Source organism: Vanellus vanellus (assembly GCF_965231255.1).
Source record: "Vanellus vanellus genome assembly, chromosome: 7".
Classification (NCBI taxonomy): Eukaryota; Metazoa; Chordata; class Aves; order Charadriiformes; family Charadriidae; genus Vanellus; species Vanellus vanellus.
In genome coordinates, this window is record NC_138912.1 from 18,974,178 (window position 1) to 18,995,743 (window position 21,566).

General features: G+C 35.6%; 1 protein-coding gene across 1 annotated transcript in view; it reads left to right on the top strand.

Moving 5' to 3' along the window:
- Positions 1–21,566, top strand: part of PLCE1 (phospholipase C epsilon 1) — a 135,240-nt gene that overhangs the window by 21,996 nt on the left and 91,678 nt on the right. The gene's annotated exons all lie outside the window — the stretch shown is intronic.

The following is a 21,566-nucleotide window of genomic DNA, read 5'->3' on the forward strand; positions in this document are numbered from 1 at the left end:
TCATCTTCTGCTAAAGTAGGTTGCACTATTTGTGCCTCATGTGCTGGCACAATAAACTCTAAACTGTCATCCCTCAGGCATTTTGCAGTGGTTTGTTTACCTAAAATTCCTTGACATTATTGAGAAAACGTAGCTTTTCTTCCTTGGACTGGAAGAACAACAAGTAACAAAAAAGCTGTTGATGTGGGTTAGAGGGAGCAACATTGTTCATCTGTTGGATTCCACAGATGAGTGGAATCTCTTGTAAATCTTCTCATACTATTAGGTCCGTATGTTGTGGCACTGAAAAATACACGAAAAGTGTATTTGACAGGTTTTCTTGCTAACCCTGCGCTAAGAGAAACTGAGCAAGGATGGTGCCTGAGTGCACCTTACTGGTGCCTGAGTCCTGACTGGTTTAGGCATGTCAATACTTGCGTTGTGTCCTGCATGCAATACTTGGTGTTCCTGATGAGATCTTAGAAACAGTTCAGGCCTGAAAACTTAAATGAACATAGACTTGTCAGCCTCCTTCTCACAGTCTTTTTTTTTTTTTTTTTTTTTCTTTCTCTGTCTAGGGAAGCACTTTAGGGTGCTGTGAATTTAGTTAGTTCAACAAGCCTGTTTGTGTAGAGAAGAATATGTTTGGGACCATGGGGACATGATGATCTTTAACGCAAATGATAGAGAGCATTACCAAAGTATACATGGAATTTAGATAGTGTTTTGTTCTTCTGCACAAACCCTAAGTCCCCAAAGAGGAAAGAGAATTTCATTGTTTATCTGCCAGAAGTGCACTTAAATTGTATTTGAACAAATCCGTTAGATTTTTGTTTTGTTGGGACAGCCAAGAACAGATTGGCTCTCTTGAAGTATTTCTTTGCATATTGGATCATGCTGCACATTAAAGAAGCTTAAAAGAGTAAAGCAGTTTCTGTACTAGATGGTATCAGGGTTCACCCTATTTGGATAATGACGTGGTCGTAGGCACTTAGAATGAAGATTTTTATTATGGACTCCAGCAGTTAGGAGTTTTCAGTTCAAATTACATCTCTTGTTCAGGCACTTTGTTCTAATTTTTCAAAGAACACTTTTGCAGTGATTGTAGAGTATTAGCTATGAAAGAATGTGAACCTTAGCAGCATATAATATATAGGTAAAGCTACAGATTCTAGGGCTGCTTAGCTGAATCCATTGTATGTTTTTAAGCCGTTATTTTTTACTTTAGTAATGTTCCTTATCAATTACCTTTTTTCAAAACCATTTTTGCTAAAAAATCCTCAATGTGTCCTTTAAAATGTTCATAGACTTGAAAATGTCAATACTTTATGATCTAAATGCCCATACATATTTGCCAGCAAGCTTCAAATTTATCTTGGAATAAATTCTCTTGTAGTTAAGAAAAGCAATTAAAACTACTTATCTGAACTTTATTATATTCCCTAGTTTGCTTAATTCAGAACGATTGTTGTTCCTATGCTTTGCAGTGGAATTAGAATCTGGCGCTGGGACTGGAACGATTATAGTAAAGATGGGCATCTTTTCATTAATATCTCCCGTGTAAAATGGGAATTCTTATTATGAAGAAAGAGGTTTCAATGAAATGAAGGAACAAGTTTGTCATGCAAGATGTCCATTTTCTAAATATTAGCAGATAGAACATCTGTAGACCTTTCTCTCTGTTTCCAGTTAAACATTCAGCAGGCCAGCTAAGGAAGAGTAGCTGGGTTTTGTAACTTGCAGTTGCAAGATGTGTATAATGATACGGGAATTTCTTTGAGGAGCTAATCAGTGCTGCAAACCTCAGCATGGTTAGAAGTGTATTCAAAACGCTTTCTGTGGGAGAGGTATTTTTAAATATGATGTGATATGTCTCTATCAGAGATTCTCAATTTTGACAGATGGTCTTCAACAGAGTTAATCAGTAGCTAGAAAAGAGAAAGCGGAGTGTTATCTACCTACTACGTTGTTCTATCTAGAAACACGCTCATTATTGGGCATAAAGTGGTCAAAGCAGAGACTTACAACTATCCTTCTCATTGATTACCCACACAGACTCTCCTTCCAGCATACTTTTTATGTTGCCCTTTTGCTCGAATGTCATTGATTGATCCCTATTTCCAAATAATGTAATGAAATTGGTGTACGTGGAAGAGGTGTTTACCTCGTCTTTTCATGCTTGGGAATTCCATATAAAGACTTCTGTCAGTTGATACCATGAAAAGGGGTTGTATTCTAGACACAAATCGTAACAGAAAAAAGAGCTAAATTTTAGAATATCTGGTAGTTATGCTTTATCAAGCAAAAGTACACTTTCCCTGACAACAACAGGTAAGAAATTTCTTCTGGCTCCTGTACTTGAGGAAATAAACCACAATTTGGTATTACGGAATTTGGGTACCGAAGCAGGTGTAATAATGTCAAGGCAATACCAGAAAATCAGTGGTTAGAGACAGACAAACTATTTTGTCTAAAGAGCAGTTCTCCTCTTTTAGTAAAAGTAAAGTTTCTGTAGAAAAATAGATACAACATGTTCCAGAAGGCCTTATTCAACAAAAACATACTTGTGAAATTGTCTTTGCTTCTAGAACAGTGAGAAAACTGTATTGTAATGCCAGAGTTTACAGTACTTAAAATGGCTGTAATGTAGTGATCTTTGGAGTGTTTAATGACAAGGTTTTGTGAGTTTTTGCAAAATTTTTGTATAAACTCAGCTATTTCCTGCTATTTTTGTATTACTTGCTAGATGACATGTTATATTTAATAATGATAGTCCTGATCTATTAGTACAATACTGTTAAAACATTTGTTGCAGTTTTTTTCAGAAATCATTGCATCTGTTTTCTGTGTATAGAAGTCATGAACAATGGTTTCTGCAATGTACTCCTTTTTTGTATTTATGGGTATGTTAATTATTGTAAGAGGAGACCGAAGGAAGCTATCAGTTTTTACTGATAGTTGGATGCTTTGCATGTTGTTTACTTTCCTGATGTGCTAGCATGCAACTGTAGCGTATATTTTCATAGTTTTTCTTCTGTGTTAGTTTTTCCATAACTGTAAGGGACGGTATTTTAAAGAGAATAAGGGGTAAGGCATGTCATTTTAAAAATGTTTTCAGAAGATATGCAGCTGTGACATTTACTGCACAGTTTCTGGTACTCAGTGGCATTCCTACTTTTATCATCATTACCTTTATCACACATTTCTTCTTTTTTTTTTCTTCACTGACCTGTTATTCTCACCTATTGTTGCTTTTCAATCAGTGTTTGTCCACAGATGAAGTTATTCGAGATTAGTGTTTGAGGGTAAACTAAATAGTAACAAGGCCCACTTCTGAGATAAAGTTACCCAGGTTACCAGGTATGGATTTATTCAAGTTTATTTGAAGTGTGACCCACTTTAAGGGATCTTTCCGAGGAGCCTAAGGCCATGAAGCCACAAAATACCCAGTGTGCTGTAGTAGATCCATGTTGGCTCCTTCATCTAGACTTTATTCTAAAAGAAAATGGATTTATAAGGCTGTCTCTTTCAGTTCCTGCACTAAGAAAAATTCTCTTTCATCACTTTGTGTTCCTCTGCGACCTTTTTAAAGTAGCGTACAGTCACTCTTGGAATTTTTCGGTCTGCAAAAATTACTTGTGAAACAGGCCTTTCCTTTCCAAATTGTGCCCCCTTGTGAAGAAATACAGTGAGTCAATAAAAAAGGACATCTGCAGCATTACAGCAGAGCAGTGTGCAGCAACCTCAGCAGTATGCTTGGGAACTGTTTCAAGAGGACAGTAATTAGAAATAATCTTCTTGGGTTTATATAATTTGGCTCAAAGGTTTTTTTCCTATTAATCTGTATATTTTCTGCAATAATGTAATTGTATTAGTAGCTTAGAGATGAGAAAACTAACGTGGAAAGAATTATTTTACTTTCACTTACAATGGGTTTACATCATGCCAGTGACATTAGTTTCTGTATTTATAAATTCATTTTAGAAATTACTTAATTGCTAACATTGTAAAATATTTTTCTGTAAATTCATACAATCCCAGGAGTCTAAGGCAGTGCTTTCAGATAAATTTAGCATTGCATCATTTCATTTGCAGTAATCTAAACACAAACTCCAATATGTCAGCAAAATTAAATATTAAATACTTCAGATTTTATTATCTTTGTGTCTGTGGTTAAACTAAAATGCTTATGGAGGTTTTACAATGAACAGATTTCCACTGACTTGGAAAAGTAGACTTGTAGGAGCTGCAGAGGTGAGGCAGCACCATGTGAAAGGCAGCGACGGGATTAAAATTTGGCAACGTACTTCTTTTCTCTCCAGGCTCTTAGGCAGTCTCTGTAGACGAGAACAGACTGTCATCTTGCATTGCTGAAAGCTAACTTGCAGTTTCTGCTTGTGTCTGCTTGTTTCCATTTCTATACAATTTTGTCATTTTTTCCTACCAGTTGATACGATGTGGATGTGGATATGGTGAAACACAAGGGAAAAAGGTATGGTTCATGTAATATAAAATCTAAAAAAGTTTTTCTTACTACAGGAATAACAAGAAGGCTTTCCTTCTTCAGAAAGAAGAATGTGGTGCTGCAGAAAAATATATCCTTGGTATATTAAGCAGGATATTTCTTACTGGAACTTGCTTCTTTTCCAGTCAGTACTTACCCTGCAGATGTAAACAATTAGTAATTTCTAAAAGTCTGTGTCGTTTCCTTTTTATTTAAATTAAGCGTACTGTGTGTGAATGGTTACTATCTTACTGTGTTTAATTGATTGTAAAGCCACTTACAGGATTGTAGTAATTGAAGATACAAAACTTGGATGAACTTCTGTTTACTTGTTTGCTTATTATTGGGTTCTAACTCTATAAATAAAAGTAATACAGTTACAGGCTTTTCTTTTTCTTACTTTGTTGTTTTGATAACACCAACTTCATTAACTGTCTATAAGTATTTTAAAACCCCCAATGAGTACCTCACTGTTGATGTAAATGGATGAAGAGGGATTGAATGCTTGCTATTTTTTAGTAAAGTATATTGAAATCATAAAGTGAGTATATAAGATCTGGTTTTTTGAACATTCAGTAAGAATATAAATGAAAGCAAATTCTGTACCTGTCACTTCACCCAGTGTATTCAATAGAAAACTGTTCAGCAGAAATACAATCAGGATAACATTTGATTATTATGTATATTTTTATAAACACTAAAAATATTGTTTTGTCTTACTCTCCCATCATATGCACTTGAAAATAAAATTACAGGCAGCTCACTATACACTAGTGATAGTAGTGAGGGAAATGTTTCCTTTTCTCAAAATATATGTTATATTTTTAAATAGTTGAAAAAACTTGAAAATTGTGTAACGTTCAAGTGTACTGGACTAGTCTTCCTGTAAAGTACTGTGTTTCAGGAGTTTAAACTATGAACAGTGCTTTCGACTTGGCCCAAGCAATTTATTGTGTAGGTTTGTTAATGAGGAATCCAAGTACCTACTTGTAAAAGTAAAACGATAATGTTCTTTTTTTGTACGTAAGCTCTGATGATTAGAAAGAGTAAGGTGTGATGGTTATACTTAGTGAACAGAAACTCTGCATTTCTGTGACAACTTGTCTTATTTTCACATATAGCTGGAGGAGGTTTGTGCCTCTGAGCTTTTGTAGTTTAGACTTGTAGCTTTACTATGTTAAAAGAAAGTAGGCTGGGAGCATTATGACAAAGCTTTGAGGTCTTTGGTAAAGGGTCCAAATATCTGATTTTTTCCTTGTGTTGCTATAAAGTGATAAAACAAAAGGTAACTGAAGGTTGATACATTATGAATAGTGTTAAAAGTCACGTATACTGTGATAATGTCTGGCAGTATTAGACTGTGGGACTTATTTTCCAAGGAGCCGAATAAATGCAGAGGAAGATAAAATTCCTGTTTTAAAGTGTGTACACAGTGTTAAAAAAGGAGAGGTGTAGGTTATACAGATATAACATATTATTAAATGACCATATTGATAAGTAGCATGTATGTGAATATGGACTCTCGCTGATGTGTTAGTAAGTCCAGAGGAGTAACACTCCATGAAGAAAGCAAATACACAGGTAGTGAGTCAGGAGATAAAAAAAAGAATGACTAGACTAAAGTGTTAGAGTCACACATTTGTCAAGTACATAGTGAAGGAGCAGAGTTATCAAAACCATCTTAACTTAGTTTATGGAATAGTATTTGTTACTATCTTTATTCCTCCTTACTTCTCTATTAATTTTGATAGAGGCCGTGACACTTAAAAAGTGTCATTTTTGTATCAGTTATTTTAATAATACTAAACTAGTGCCCAAACTTTCTGTCTTAAATTTTGATAAGCAACTAAACTTCCATCGTTGCTTCATTTTCCGTTTTCATATGGTCTTTGATAGATAAATCTTCATATACAGATTTCATTGTAAAAGAATGTATTAGTACAGTTTGTAGAGCAATTTTAAAACAGATTTTAGTAGTATATGTCCTGAATGGAAATTACTTTTTTCCACCACAGCATTGCCCTTTTCTATGCTAGTATTATAATAGGTTTATATATTTTACGTAGATATGGGGTTTGATGAGACTTCCGTTACTAAAAACGTATGAAAACTACCATGGGAATAGATTGCCGCTGATACGCTACTGAGAAAATGAGTCTGGAAATTTTCTCTGCTTGTTTATTCTGTATTACAGTAAAGATCTATTAGATCTATATAACCTTTATAATGTATTTTTTTGGTTTTTTGTCCCTGATGCCACTTTAAGTTCTTATTGTAGCACTATTTGAACAAAAAAGGCTTCCTGCTTATTCTCAGAATGATACTACTGTGACAAAAATGCCTTCTAAAGATCTTGGCAGTGTACTTGTCAAGTTTAGAGTATTTGAAACTTCAGTAGAATGTTATGCTACTACTAGAGTTTCATGGAAACATACAGTGCTTTCAAAATTTTTCTGTCCTTCTATGATAATTATTTAAAATAAGAAAGCAAACAACCATTTTTGCTTGGGAATTAACTGAAACATCTACTCTGCATTTTCCTCCCTCAAGTGCACGAATACTTTATTATGTACATGAAAACTTGGTGCAGTTAATTCAAAACAAATCTGTACCCAGCTCTCCCAAAGCTTTTGAAGTTATTTCTCACTAAGATGAAGCTGTTGAAAAAGTTTAAAAAATCCTAAATTGGACATGTGTAATTGTAGATAAATAAGTCAAAGTTTTTTCAAAACCGTTGTGATGGTATGAAAGAGAAGTTCGTAATAGGAATCAATGTTTTATTCTTCATATTGAGAGGTTAAGCATATAAGTACGTCACACATGTAATTCAGTGTAACATAACTGCAATTTATAAAAATGATTGCACTGAGCAGTGTGGCTATGAATTTTGGTAAGGAAACTGTTATATACACAAAGTTTAGTTGAAGCTAATGCTAAAGCAAAATAAATCTCACGGATGACTAAACTGTAGTCCCTGGGTCTCTAACAATCCCCAAAGAATAAGGAAGGCTAATTTAAAATATTTTTGTTCTTCTGGTCTTAAGCCAGATGCCTTCAATTCTGAAAATCAAGCCTAAAGTGACATTCCACTCCAGTGGGAAAAGAAAGGAGAACTTACACTCTGGTCCTGCAGAATCGTATTTGCTTCATTAACAATTAAAAAGTGTAACTTAAATACTGAACTAATGCTCTGTCATTCCCACTCCCTTGTTTGGTCACTCTCTCTTTTCGCTCACTCTCTTGAAACAAGCATATTTACTGTAAAAAAAGGTCTTTTAACTGGGATGAAGAAATTGGAACTTTTGAAAATTGCAGAATATTAGATAATCTAATTTTGTGCATTTCAGGCAAGTAGAATTGAACTGGAAATACAATTAATGAGTCATTGTCCCATGTTTAGATCTTGGAATTGGCTTCCAAAAATCCATTTGGAGACAGAGAAATAAGCTCATCAATTTGAACATAATCATAGTGCTACTATCATTTCATCTTTTTAGCAGTTTTGAATGAAATTCAAAAACTCTTCCAGTAGCAATTACTTCAGTAAATACAGTTTCATTCTAGTATGCACTTGTGTTAATATAAGTATGGCTATTAGTGTGTCTTGGGTATCCACCATCAAAGTTGTGTCATAAAATAAAAACAATATGTGAAAATTGAATGTGCTGTGTTCTACAGGACAGTTATTTAGTTTAAGGCAGCATTTGAACACGCCATCTGGAAACAAGGAAAAGGGGAAATTAGTTCTTTAGGTCACTGCATTGTGTATTAACCTGTTCACGCTGTCTTCTTATCTTAAACTTTCCTAAACTTTAGATACTTTCTATAGATACAGCATGGTCTTCCTTAGCAGCTAATGACTAATGAAGATGAATAGTGTTGAAAGCACTACATTACTGATTCAAGAGCCCAACATCAGTAAAATTGCTTCATTTTACATTGCTGGATTATTGTGATTGCTTAGTTTTAGCCAAACTGTCTTCTAAAAATTTACAAGGTAGCCTTTTTATCTTTTAAGTATTGTTATTAAATGTTCATTTTGAGCAGAGATGAATGGAGAGTCAATTTTTATCAGTAAATTACGATTGAATGTGTGATTTAAAAATTAAGTTCAGAGTATTGATATTCTGCTGTTACTTTGGGCAAGGAATGGTGCTTTTTCTATTTCTAGGTAATTTAAAAAAAAAACACCCTTGAAGTGGAAAATGCCTCTTTATAGAACAAAGTTATTTTGTTTCATGAAATCATGTTCTTTAGCCTGACCTAAAAGTCTATTAAACAATTCAGTCATGAAAACTCTGAGAATTTCCTGGCCCCTAAGTACTATCCAAAATAATCTTATAATTATTCATGTGACCCTATGAACCCAACAGCTGAAGTACAAGCAAACAAATAGGCATGGATTCGGTGTCTACAAAATTAGAAAATGAGGACTAGATTTCCTGTGCTAAGGAAAACGCTCCAAGTTGCTCTTTTATTAGCTATATGTCATGGGTAGGATGCATAAATTATACAGCTGTAGTAATATGCTACTGATCTTTTACAACAATATCAATTGCAATTGGTTATAAATGAAAATATTTATAGATACAGATAAAGTTCTGTTGCACTCTGTTTATGTAATACTTATGTTTCTGACTGTAGATCTAAACTATAGAGTGTTTCTTATAGGTTTGGAAAGGATATTTCAGTATCCTTTAAATATAAATCCACAACGTATAGTACAATAAAATCCCAATATGAGTCTTTGATACAAATAATATTGATTGTATAAATGCAAAGACAGTTTTATTACCTGCACTTTGTCTTTGAGCTTTGACACGTTTAGCCTGAGCTTGAGACCTTCATAAGCAATTTTAAGCAATTCCTTTAGTTGCAGGGATGGAACATTGCACTGTGTAAAAACTGAATTAGCCAGTGCTGTGAACTTTAGCCCCTACCATTGATTTTCTTTTGACTTTTAATATCAGAGACAGAGGAATGGAATAGACTGTATGCTTTCTGAATCAGTGATTTAAGTATATGCATTAATATAATACTTTAAAACAACAGCTAAAGCCACAGTTTTGCAGACATAATTATAGCTAACTTTGGCAAATAGATGAGATTGTAGAAACAGGATGACAGACCAGATATTTAAGGGCTGGCGAGACATTATTTTTAGGTGTTGTGTTTGGTTCTTTGTTTTTAAGATGGTCTTGTTGACATGAGATATCTTGTTGTTTTTTTTTCTGTACTGTGGGTTACACCTCAAACTTACTGCCAAGTTGTGGTTCAGAAATAGGTAACTAAGCTTATCTTTCGAAGTTGTTTAAATAATCAATTCATGTGTGGGGGGATGGAGTTATATTTAAATGTGTGAGTTCTGTGGAAGCCTTTCCTCCAATGGGAAGATTACGGTACAAAACCATACCGATTTCTGCCTCTATCTGATGTCTGTGGGGTTTTTTGTTTGTTTCTCACTTAGAGAAAATCTAGACTCGCCATTGCGCCATATATAGAATAATAGTTGAAAAAAAAAAATAATGTGAAAAGGGGGCTGTTGGATTCCTCTGCGTTGAATGCCCGGCATTCAACTGTCTTGAATGATCTTGTCACACCGTCAGCATGAAAAAGATGAACGTGATGCCTGTTTGAAACCTTTAATGACCTAATTACAATAACTAATTTATGTCCCCTTTGAAGCAAGTAATACTTTAAGGATGTATTACAATTTTCGGTGGCTTCTGTGGTATTTCTTACTATTTTTTACTTGCGTTTGGAAAGCTCGGAGATCTGTTTTAATAGCAGCATCCCATTACGGTTTGATGTTCCAAAGACCTACAATGAAAGGTGGAATTTACAATGAAGATGTTCATCTCTCTTGAGTTGAAATTATTCAATGATGGCACATTTAATATTCCAGCATCTAAGTGGTTTGGCTGTTAATTATTTCAGTCTGCTTTATGACACGGAGTTTTAATCCTAATTACTGTCTATTTCAGATAATGTACTTATCTACAATGAAACTTCTATTCTCTATTGAAAAGTCAACCTGCTAGTTTTTTTGTTTTAAATACTTTTTTATAGCACAACTGAGAAGTTTTATATGAATGGAATATCTGTGTTTTTCATCAGTTAGAAGTATCAAAAGTCATTATTAAAATATATTTTAAAAGTAATATGATTTTAGTAGTATGATTTTATGCGTGGTGCATATACTTTTGTGTTAAAAACTCAGTAGGCAATTTTGAAAGCTTATAGCTCAAGAAATTCCGATCCATGTGATCAGGTGTTCAAAGACGTGACCCATATCGGATTAGTATGACCCATATCGGACTAGTAAAACTATCATCTTCTCAGTAAATAAAGATGTGCATTAGCTTAGCAATTATGTTTAGAATAGGTAGTTATTTTTAGAGTAAAGTTGAAATAACAGCATATTGTTTGTAAGTGAATTTGTTGATAAATGTTTGGAGGAAGTAAATAAGCAGTCATTTAGAAAACATAAAGAGAATACTGGATGCGTGAAGAATTAACAAGAGTAGAACAGTTAACAGATATTTAAGTTGGAATACTAAGTTGAAAAGTACTAGAAAAACATAAAAATTATGATTTAAACAGAAGTCGTTAGCAAGAGAACTTAGTAATCAAATAATTAATAACTATTACAAAAAATATTTTTTCACATATACTTTTGTGCCAGAAGAAATATAAATAGCTGACCTGACTGACCAGAACGTGATATTTCTGGCCTTTTCTGGGTAAGATTACAGAAGTCTCTCTCACTGGCAAGAGCATTGTTTCACATTGCTGAAAAGTGAAGAGCTCCTATGTTGTGTTTGGTGTCATCCTTTCATTTTCTCAATCAAATTGAAATTTCACGTACTTACAAACAATCTTTCAAATGACAGTTAATTGATGTCTATTGTCAGGCTCTGTTTTATATTTTAAGATGATTCTTCTTGGTAGTTATTTGGATCTAAAGTGTGTTACCTGCCATGAGAAGTAACAAGCACAATTTTACTATTCCTTCCCCATTGAACTGTTGGTTCTTTAAGAGCAGGACTTTCTGGGGGTGGAGATGCTGTGGTTAATCTGTGACCCATTTATATCACACTGCTTTTTCTGTCTTCCAAATCCGTGAAGTCCATCTTTCATTTGGTGATGGCTTTAAAAATAACGAGTACTGTTACCTTACAGAAATGGAAAAATAGTAAGTAATAGCAACCAAGTTTTATCAAAAGTGAAAATGACAACTTGTTGGAAGTTTGGGCCTGCTATTACCATTTCTGGTCATAAGTAAGTCCACCTCTCAAATGTATTTGTGTTTTTAAAACTGTATCATTATTTTCTTATGACCACGAATGAAGAGATTTCCCTACTGAAGACATTGATCATGTACTAGAACTCAATGGGGATTGCTGATATTATTTCTGAGGAATGTTGGGTTATGTTTAAGGAGTGCCTCTGCAAGATGGTTTGATCCTCATTAAGTTCTGCTTCTTGAAATGATCTCATCCTTAACAGGATGCAATTCATAAGAAATATTGGCTGGTGAGGTAATGCACATTCTGTAATTGCAATTGAAGCTGTAGAAAGTTCACAGAGCATTGGGTAATGAGTATTAATATTTGGGCACATCTGTGCTTGTTCACGCTTTTGGCAACCGGCCAGCCGCCACTGATACTGCTCCTGTGTTACCAGGGTGAACTCATCTGTTTTCCTGTGTGTCCTCTGCTCTCTGTGCCATGTTGCCCAGTTACAACTTACTCTGTGAAATGTGGTACACCGCAATAATTGGTATTGAGTAAGTGAGCATTATGGCTCTGTAGCATGGTACTCTGTCTTGTGCTCTGTCCTGGCACTGTAAAGATCCACATCTTCCTAATCACTGAAGAGAGAGCGAAAGTTTGAAAAGGCTTTGAGAACAGGCATTGCAACAAGGATGTTGATGAGACAATTGCTGGGAGGGTGACCAAAGGGAACAGGTCACTGCAGTGTTCTATCTAAATTATTAGAACCTGAAGCTCATTGACAGAAAAACAAAGGAAAATATTTGGGCGTCCCACAGTGACTGTAACACTAGATGTTATTAGAAAAGCCATGAGCAAATTAGAGTTTGTCCCAAGTATGCTGGAACAAGCATTAACTCCTGTGATGAAGAGGTGTCTGGAAACCACTATTCCTTTCCTGTGATGTGTTTTTTCCTTCGGATGTGTGGGGGGGAATGGACAGACTCTGCTGCACACACCTCACCTGCCAGTCATACACACGCTGCTGCAGGGAGGGCAGCTTCTTTTGGATTCAGTAGATTTATTCCTGTTGTAAGGAGAAAGTGAAAGTGTATGCTCGACTGTATCTTGGCATTGTGACCCCCATCCTCCCAGTTTCTGAGCAGTGAGGGCATAACATACAGTGTTTGCTTTTACTTGCTACCTGTAATTGTAAATTATGCAATCAGAGATCCTTTTTTTTTTTTAAATCACACTCTTTTTAAATGCATTGAAAAAAATGCAGACAATGCTATTCCCCCCTCCCCCACACTTCATTTTACTGCATTTCCTTTCTTTACTCTTTTACCTGCTCCTGTTGACTGCATTCTAAGCATCCTCAGTGCAATGACACATAGGTTCTTTCTACCTCAGCTGCCTGCTCAGAAATCTTCCCCTTTGTCTTTTCTGATGCTTCCATGCTGGTCTGCTGCTGTGGTAAACAAGCCTTTCCATTTCTTGCCTTCTTAAAGTAGTTCCTGGTTTTCTTTGTAGTGTCTGAGACAAAAGACGACCATCACTGGTGAACCACACCACCCTGAACATGCCTGAACGACCCTATAGTAAATAGTGCATTTGTGGAGTACTGGGCAAAATTGAAGCACTATTGGTTACTGTGTGTATGTGTTTTGAGCAAGGTTTTCTCCCTGCCCTCCTTCAAGAGGGTACACTTCAGATTGTACCATGGCACTGTATTCTCTTACTTTCTAGGCATTTTTTCAAATACAAAACAGCATTTCAGCAGTCTAAGGATACTTTAACGAATTTTTCCATGATGAAAATTAGCATCTCGGCAGTCGAGACACTCTGTTTAAGCACCATGTGAAAATACATCGAGAGCGCAAGATATGAGCAAATTAAGATGTCGAGAACACTGTTAACCACTGATGTTCTGAACAGTCTTTGCAGAATTGCATATATTTCACTGCAGATACGTGTTTATAGCTCCAGCTTTCTTGCTGATGAGTTGCTACTGCAGCTCTGAGATTACCAGATCTCCCAAGGCTATTCTTTGTCATCCTGCCATGCTGTAGCGGATGGTGACCATGTCACACTGTGCCAAAACCGTTCTTTACTGCTGTTTCTTGAACACAAATGCAAACCTGCACTAAATGGCTGTGTTTCAGCAAAAGTTCCTTCAGGTGATGACAGTTCTTTTTTTCCTGTTGGTGAGGCTGCAGGCAGGCTAGATGGCAAGTGCCATTGCTGAATCTGCTGTCAGTTCTGCTTTGCAGGGCAGTCATTGGCTTGCAGAGCCAGCTGAAGGGTGACATTCAAATACATCTCCAAAAAGCGCTGAGTATGAAGAAGGGCATCCTGATATGTAACCCGTTATTTTATTTTATTCTTAATCTGGGATGGTTGTTAATACTTTAAAAATGTTGCCCGTTAGCCAAAAAAGATGCTGGGAGAGGATTCGTGGGAATTTTTGAGCTTGACCCCAACTTGCAAAACTGCAGTTGCTTCCAGATAGCTGTTTATATTTGCCACAGTGTACCTAGGGAGAAACTCTGCTATAGAGTGACATGACAAACAAGAAATCATAGAAGCTTGGGACAGGTAGTGAACCTAATGCAAATTTGAGTGGCAGTACAATTTACTAAAGCTTGTGGATGAGTATTTGTCATCATCTACTGCATCTTGAATAGTAAGTTAGGAATGGAATTTAATTGACCGCAGATTTTATCCCTTGCCCTGCTTGTCTTGTAAAATACCAAAACTTAGTAAGACACGTAGCCAAAAATTTGATCAGCTGTTCTGGTGTGTGCTTATTTGGTCAGAGGCTGATAAGTGACACTAAGAAGATTGTTTTCTAACAGTCTAAATGTCTAGCATTTGTACTCCAAACACTGAAAAATACTTATAAAAAAGCTCAAATTACCTCAGTGTCTCAAAAGTGTTTCTGAAGGCCTCACCTATTTGATTGCTAATGTGAACAAGACATGTCGGTGAACAGAGCTAAAAAATAGTCCTGTTAGAGCAGACCTTTCTGCTGTTCACAGCATCATCTCTGTCTAACACAGTAACATCCTTTCGCTTTGAACAACCTACACAACTGTGTGAGATATGGGGCTCTGGCCTGTGTCTCTTGAGAATCTTAAGTACATGATAGAAAGACAGACAGGTATATACACTATTCTAGACATACCAGAAAGTGCTTTCAGTGTTTGATGGATTTCAGTTCTAATCATTGATACGTAATCAGAAATTGTTACAACAGATTCATGTTTTAGAAAGTCCATCAATTAAAGATTTCCTTTTTCCTGAAAATCAGGAAAGTATATGTACTAAACTTGTGGCACCCCATTCTTTTTCTTCTATGAAAGTCATGTAGGGAGGGTCAATCTTTGATCTTTTTGAGTGCAGAACATTTGCAGTGATGCACATTTGAACCCAGTATTGGAACTCTTGGAATCCGTACTTAATACATAATAACGTGAAGCTTCTGTCCTGAAGCAGATTAACTGTCCTGAAACAGACAGAAAGTGTAAAGTTGTCTATGGTAACTTTATCAATTTGCTTAAAAAAAAGAAAAAAAAATCATTTGTGTATATTTGCAATTTTGCCAGATTTGACTTTTTGCAGGGGAAGTTTGAGTCATAATGAAGTTGCATACAGATGTTTGTTAACTTGCGGTTCAATATTAATTTTTTTTTTCTTTTAGGCATGTCTTTCATCTACATTTTCTTGCAATTTAAGCAAAGCATTTTTCAAAATGTTAATTGGTGACTTTAACAGGAACTATAGAAAATGCGATGCAACCATTTTTGCTGTACCTTTTCAAGTTTTCTTCTATTAAAAGGATTTTTTTCCTTTGACATTGCAAACATCCATCCATACGGAATCGGACTTCTTGCTGTCTTCTTAACCAAATTTTGTAGTGAATTTCTCTGCAGAGATGCCTGAGTTTTATGAGAGCGCAGAGAGGAAGTTGATGAAGGAAGCACTGTAACTAGATTCTGTAGTGCTGTAAGCAAATAAGTATCAACAAGCAAGTAAGCCTTCTCAGAAATGGGATCTCTGGCAAACACAGTGCTGAGAAATGGGTAATTTTTTTTGGAGCTAGCTTAGGTCAGAAGGCTGCAGTGCTTTTCCAGAGCTGGGCTTCAGAGCACTGTCCAAGTGTCTTTGTACCTGTAATGTTTACTCAGAAAAGATAATTGTAAATGAAGAGTGGAGAATTGACTGTACAAAATGGTGCGATTCACTTCTCTTTTTGCACAGCAGGAATTATTTTTGAAAAGATGAGCTAGATTAAAACCACAGTCAGTAATTAATTCTGTATTGTCTTAGAAACCTGTATGAATTCACATGGCCTGACTTTAAATCCTAGATCAGTGGCAGACCTTTTTTCTGAGATTGGTCTGATTTTCAGCATTTCTGCAGATCCCAAGTGACAGTTGTTTGTTCCAACATCTTTGAAAATCAAGTGGTTAGCAACTTAGCGTTGTTTGGAGAGTAATTAAGTGACTAGTTCTCTCACAGTGAACTAGATAAAGGGATAAATGTTAAAAATAATTATGTCCAGAATGGCTTTTGCAATTGTAGCAAAAAGAAATGTTCCTTGGGCTATGGCCTTGCTCTTGTTTAAACAGAATAATGTTAGATGGTATCTTGAGATTAATTAGATGAACGATTTTTCAGGTGAGAATGTTGCAAAAAGTAATTATTAATAGAAATTTCATTAGGAAATTTGTTTATTTCCACTTTTAAAATAATAGCATTTTTTTTTTCAAAAGGTGATAATAGTAAGGAGTATTAGGAGAATATTCTTTCATTTTTGTTTAAAAAAATCCCAACCCCGCAACATCCTTAGAAGAAACTGGCCAGTGGCAAGTGCTGGCTCTAGGTAGGCAACATGTTTACAAAAATTGTCCTTTAGCAGTGATCTTGAAACATCATGGGCTAAGCAGTGTGGGTATGGTCATAACCTGAATGAGATAAATCTGAGAAAAACCAAGGTCCTTCAGAAAAATGATGCGACTAGCAGCATCACCACTATTTTTAAATTTTATTAAATAAATACTCTGAAGTGTGATGCTGCAGTGTCATTGTGGAGGACATAAAACTGAAGTATTGACTAACTGTGCATTTATGCCCGATTCTTTTGTTCTGAGCAAATTCTTATTCTGGTGTGTTTCTTCTTCCAGCCCCCCTCCCATCCACCCAAGTTCACTTTACATGTTCCTTTGTTTCTGCCCAAAGTGCTTTTTTAGTAGCAGACTGCTGTCATATTCCATGTTATAGATATTCAAATTACACTGTTGTGGAATAAATACATGTAAAAGTCACTGGAATGGTCCTTGGTCATGACTTCGAGGAGATCACTGCTAGCTTCATTTGGTTGACATTAATGAGAGTTTTCTTCTGAAAAACATGCAGTGCCAAAATGAAAAATCACCATCAGAATTTACTCATTTTATAAAATTTTTTCTTGGAACAGAACAGATTTGGAAAGAGCAGCATTTCCTGTGATGTTATTAATTGTGTTTAGGCTCGTATGTTCTGTAAAACCTTTGTGTTTTCAAAGGAGATATTTAAGTGATCTTCAAGACATACTGTCCTGAGAGTTATTACTTGTTAAAATACCATTTGGGTTTACAGGCGTTCAAATTGGCTTTAAAAACGTGCAACAAATGAAGGCTTTGTGTCACAGGAATGCTGTGCACGGGCTGTCAGCAGCCTTCCATAATAGAAATGCTCTGTAGGTAACAGCCAGGAAATCACTGTGGTGCATAGTACCAACCGAGCATGTGTACGTATATATACTTCGTACGTTTCAGTGTTTCATTTTGATCATTCAGGACGTATTGACGGAGGTTTATAGAAAGAGTTGGGACAGATGCCGGTCAGAAACAATGCAGTGAATTATTAAAGCCCCATTAGGGCCTATTTTCTGTTAATTTTGTAGCATAGTAGCAATAAGCATAATTTTTCGTGGCTATTCTTTACAGCGAACTTTTTGGGTACACATATTCTTTATTATTATAATAAAGTTAGAGAAGTTAAGGCTGCTTCCTAATAACATAAATCTTTGGTCTGTTCTCAATTCCAATTTCTTGATTTCATATGCACCAAGCAGCTGCTAGATATTTGGCAAAATGATAACATGCTAAGCTAAGTACCTGAGGCAGAAAAAATATGAAAAGAGAAACAAATAAAAGATTAGAGTGATCAGGAAGAGATGCGTTTAAGTAAGAAATCGGAACAGTTATTTTTATGAACTGCTATATCCAGTAATTCCAGTACAGCAGCACCCCTGAACGGCAGCTTCATTTTGGGGTAATAGCTGTCATAAACTGTAGGGCTAAGAATGGCTATGGTGTTTAGGTTTCTGCCACTTTTGCATAGTAAACCTACAGTAATGTGTGTGGAGAAAAGGACATAATGCAATTTGCAACAGTAGTGATGATGAAACAGAAGAAGAGATTATAAGAGAAAAATGTGAAATAGTTCCAAGGCCAGCATGAGTTACTTGTTCTTATAGTTATTTTTAAAGAATATCTTAAGAAAATGTCTGTTGTCACTGTAAGAAAGTTTTATTGCCTGAAGGTTATCAATAAGTTAACTTGTGGATACCATTTTAAGTTATTAGAAGCAAAACTGGAGGTTTTTTTGAAGTAAAGTTTTGATGATTTATTGTATACATTATTAAGAGCGAAAAACCTATTTTGTTTCCATTTATTTTCCAAATATGGACTTGGTTATAAAACTACAAGGATGGAATTCTTCCTGAATTTAATCTTTATTTTAATGCTGGTTTTCATTTTTGAGTTGAAGGACAAGTTTTTCATTAATATTCTGCAAAATTTTGTGTTGCAAGTAATTTTTATTTTCTTTTTACTTACCATTAAAATATCTTTAAAAAATAGAAGAAAGTAAATCTATCAAAGCCATAATGTCCTCTCATTGGAATACCAATGTGTTAGTATATGGAGTTACTTGTTTCAGCTCATTTGCTATTTTAGAAGTAGGGGGCGGGGGGTAGGGGTGGGAAGTATTAGAATGTATGCTTTTATTGTCTAAAGTAAATCTTGAGGTACTATAATTGCATATGTATTTTACCATTTACATGTGTGCTCATTACAGTGGTATAGATAAGAAAGTTCACCCTAAACTCCTTGTAAGTGTTGGTACTTTGTACTACTTAAACAGAAATTTGAAGTATGTTTAATATGGCGACGCTTTTAGATCCAGATATTGTCCTCAGTTTCTTGTGAATTACTGCTCGATAATTAGTATGAGAGATACCACAGCATCAGACTGCAGATAGCTTTGAAATCTTTAATTTGATATGGAAGGCAAAAGTGAATCAGGAGCGATATACCCTTGTGAATCGTTGTTTTTTTACAGTTAGGTCTCAGTTTAGCACTGCATTTTACTCTTTCTGGTTCACATTCATTTTTAATTACAGTAATCATTCTTTGGTAGTGATATAGATCAATGCAACTGCATCTGCCAGGATGAACTGTAAGCCCTGGTTTGGAATCAACTTTTTTGTCTCCCAGGCAAGATTAAGTTTCCCCAACTGTCTGGTGCAGTCTCACCGAAAGGTGATTTTCCCTATCAGTTACCTGAGGGATATGTTCCTATTCTGATTGTTTCAGTTCTTTTCAGTGGCTGGTAAGTATACACTTTGTAAGTCTGTATTTTTTTGTAACCTCATCTGTGTGCAGCAGAAGTAACACATTCAGAGATTTAAAGCATCGAAACAAAAAGTATTTGAAAATGCTATATGAAGCGCAGTCTTTGGAGACAGCTAGTGCCCTGAAGTCTACTTTATACAAAAGAGATTAACGCCATTATTCCATGTATAATCTCTCCAGCAAAACAGTCGCCTATTTCTGTCAACAAATGGTTTCTTTGCTTTGGCAGCTGAAAGAAATTTTAGTTGTGTAGGCAACAGAATGTGTCTTTACAAGTTGCAGAACCCAATTTTAAAAATATTTGGGAAGGTAACCGCAGTTTTGAGAAGTTAAATTATTTTCATTAACTAAATATTTTTTTTTAAACAAGCAAAAAAGACTAATTATGTCTGCTACATGGGACACATTCATAATCCGTGCATAAGGCAGGTTCACTATTTTACAGTACACCTTTTGGAAAGGTGTGTCATACGCACATCCCACTGTTCCTTGCAGACACTTACCTGATTAAAAGGCCTCCAGATAACCTGCGCTCTAAGAGGGCATTTTCTTTCTGAATAAAGGTGGAGATAAGCAGTGTTCTTACTGAGCATCTCGGAGTCCATAAAGCTGTTGTATACCAAAGAAAAGAAGATGAAGAGGCTTCATATTTCTAGAAGCCTCAGACCAAATAAATTTTTTTGGGGGGGGGGATATAGATACCACAGCGTTTCACTGTGTAATGAATCACAGAAGCCATATTTCTGATGGAATTGAGTTATAAAAGTCATAGTCAAGATGTGAAAGATTTTTTTTGAATTATTTTATGTTAATAAATATGTCAGTGCTCTTTTTCAAATCATTGAATTACATTACTAGTTAATAAATTATTTTAATTTGAATAAAATTTAGTTTTCTCCAATAAATTGTTAATACAAAAATTAAAGCTAAGAAATACGTACTTTAAGAAATACTGCATTGTATTTGATTTTCTGGTTTATGGCAAAAAAGACTAAGTAAAAAAATTGCCAAATTTTGAATTTAGTAGCTGAATCAAAGCTGCTGCTATTCTCCGTTTCTTTACCAGGATGAAAGAATTACATCATTGTTCACAGCTTCTGTTGGTAGAGGGTCAGATAGCTTGTGGGAGCAGGGCATTCGAACCCTCTTCGCTTACATGGCAGGGTAAATGCCGGGGTTAGGGCAGAAGCGGAGGTAGGCGTGTGCGCATCCCCGTGCCGGGAGCCGCTTCCCTGCTTGGTGACATGGCTGGGCACATGATGAGGGTGCCGGTGCCACAGACATGCGGCGTGCACAGGCTGTGCAAACAGTTTCTTATCATTTGACTGAGCCCGCGTGTGCTTGTGTTGTAAGACTGGATGCGATTTCTGCCATGTTGATGCATAGCTGTATTTTGTCAATGTGTGGGGAAGGCTGGCAACAAGAAAGAAGCCATTAATCACAAAAAAATTAAGCCATCAGCTTATGTCTTGGGCAAATCTAAGGACTGTTGGGGAACAACCCCATGAAAATTGTCTCAGCACCTGTCCTGGTAACAGTTATAAGGACCTTTCCCTATGTTAATTTTGAGATTGGTAGGTTACACTTTATAATTACAAAGCAGAGATCATTGAAACAAATTATTAATGTTAATCAGTAAGTCAGCATACAAGAATGCAAAGAATCAAGTCTCTCCTTGTATAGTAGATGAAAAGATTTCTTCCAGATTCTTGCTTTGATCATTAGACTCTTTTAAATAAGCAAACATTACTTAGTTGCTAAGCCACAGACTGAAGTTCATTAGTGTGTTAGCACAAATATTGGAAAAAGAGTACTAAACCAATATTAGATAGAGGACCTGTGCGTAGGCTGGAAGTAATGCAATGAACGTGACACCAGAACATTTTGAAAGATTGCTCACAGTGATTAAAACCGTTTCTGTTTGCAAAAACCCGCCCCACTCAGCAAGAAAAAGTGCAAACCCTGCATAGATCTGCTTTTCTGCTACTGATATCTGTAAGACTTTACTGAAAGTATAATAGGTTTAATAATTTTGTGCATATTCTTTATTTTAAATGTTGCCCAGCTGTATTGATGTGGCATTTTTTTGTCTAATGGAGGTGCTTAGGACTGGTTTTCAGTAGAATGCTTGTAACAATAGATCAAAAACCAGAATACCATCTTATTTAAATAGGTGATTGGGAA